This window comes from Schistocerca piceifrons, chromosome 2 (assembly GCF_021461385.2).
Source record: "Schistocerca piceifrons isolate TAMUIC-IGC-003096 chromosome 2, iqSchPice1.1, whole genome shotgun sequence".
Lineage (NCBI taxonomy): Eukaryota > Metazoa > Arthropoda > Insecta > Orthoptera > Acrididae > Schistocerca > Schistocerca piceifrons.
The window spans coordinates 988,243,217-988,245,563 of NC_060139.1; positions in this window are offsets into that span (position 1 = coordinate 988,243,217).

Genomic DNA, 2,347 nt, shown 5'->3' on the forward strand with positions numbered 1-2,347 from the left:
TCAGTTACAAGCTACTAGAGATTGGAGGGTGGTATTAGTCTCTTGGAGGTACGTCCGTAGAGAGCCTGTAGTATGTATGTGCGGAGTAATTTCTGTGTCGCATCGTCCGTGTGAGGGTGCGGGGTACTACAGTAAAGTGTAAGCAGAGAATCAGTTTCAATGTGCTGGTGACCTGTGGGTGGAATTACTCTTTTGGAGATACAGGGTGTTTCAAAAATGACCGGTATATTTGAAACGGCAATAAAAACTAAACGAGCAGCGATAGAAATACACCGTTTGTTGCAATATGCTTGGGACAACAGTACATTTTCAGGCGGACAAACTTTCGAAATTACAGTAGTTACAATTTTCAACAACAGATGGCGCTGCAAGTGATGTGAAAGATATAGAAGACAACACAGTCTGTGGGTGCACCATTCTGTACGTCGTCTTTCTGCTGTAAGCGTGTGCTGTTCACAACGAGCAAGTGTGCTGTAGACAACATGGTTTATTCCTTAGAACAGAGGATTTTTCTGGTGTTGGAATTCCACCACCTAGAACACAGTGTTATTGCAACAAGACGAAGTTTTCAACGGAGGTTTAATGTAACCAAAGGACCGAAAAGCGATACAATGAAGGATCTGTTTGAAAAATTTCAACGGACTGGGAACGTGACGGATGAACGTGCTGGAAAGGTAGGGCGACCGCGTACGGCAACCACAGAGGGCAACGCGCAGCTAGTGCAGCAGGTGATCCAACAGCGGCCTCGGGTTTCCGTTCGCCATGTTGCAGCTGCGGTCCAAATGACGCCAACGTCCACGTATCGTCTCATGCGCCAGAGTTTACACCTCTATCCATACAAAATTCAAACGCGGCAACCCTTCAGCGCCGCCACCATTGCTGCACGAGAGACATTCGCTAACGATATAGTGCACAGGATTGATGACGGCGATATGCATGTGGGCAGCATTTGGTTTACTGACGAAGCTTATTTTTACCTGGACGGCTTCGTCAATAAACAGAACTGGCGCATATAGGGAACCGAGAAGCCCCATGTTGCAGTCCCATCGTCCCTGCATCCTCAAAAAGTACTGGTCTGGGCCGCCATTTCTTCCAAAGGAATGATTGGCCCATTTTTCAGATCCGAAACGATTACTGCATCACGCTATCTGGACATTCTTCGTGAATTTGTGGCGGTACAAACTACCTTAGACGACACTGCGAACACCTCGTGGTTTATGCAAGATGGTGCCCGGCCACATCGAACAGCCGACGTCTTTAATTTCCTGAATGAATATTTCGATGATCGTGTGATTGCTTTGGGCTATCCGAAACATACAGGAGGCGGCGTAGATTGGCCTCCCTATTCGCCAGACATGAACCCCTGTGACTTCTTTCTGTGGGGACACTTGAAAGACCAGGTGTACCGCCAGAATCCAGAAACAATTGAACAGCTGAAGCAGTACATCTCATCTGCATGTGAAGCCATTCCGCCAGACACGTTGTCAAAGGTTTCGGGTAATTTCATTCAGAGACTACGGCATATTATTGCTACCCATGGTGGATATGTGGAAAATATCGTACTATAGAGTTTCCCAGACCGCAGCGCCATCTGTTGTTGAAAATTGTAACTACTGTAATTTCGAAAGTTTGTCCGCCTGAAAATGTACTGTTGTCCCAAGCATATTGCAACAAACGGTGTATTTCTATCGCTGCTCGTTTAGTTTTTATTGCCGTTTCAAATATACCGGTCATTTTTGAAACACCCTGTACATTTGCAGGGAACCTGTAGTATTCATTCGCAAAGCAATTTCTGTGTCGCATCGTCAGTGTGAAGGTGAGAGACAACAGTAAACTGGCAACTGCGCGTCTCTGAGTACCCGCATTTTAATTATGACCATCTCCTACTTTAATGGTCTGGAATAGATACGCTAATACGGAGGCAGTTGTCTAAAACAGGAGAAGTCAGACATTTTTAGCTACCGGACACTTTTGTATATCTGTTGCCAGCTATACTTACTAACTGTCGGCTGGTTCTACATTTATAGTGATTTATAAAGTAGGCTACAACTATGAAATTTATCACACTGAATTACAGCATGTTAAATCATATAATAATAGTTACTTACCAAATGCTTAACATTAATATTTTATAAATACCTATTGCACGTGTTTTTAAAATCCACACCACGTGCCGCCCACAATGAATGTAGCAACGCCAACAGGTGGGCGATAGGGACCAGCTTGACTACCAGTGGTCTAAAGGAAGGTGCGTAGACAGCATTATAAGACATGGAGTCACATTGAGAGCGTAAAGCTGAAAGAAGTAATACACGAGGAAGTCTGGTGGAAATAATAAATATGATGA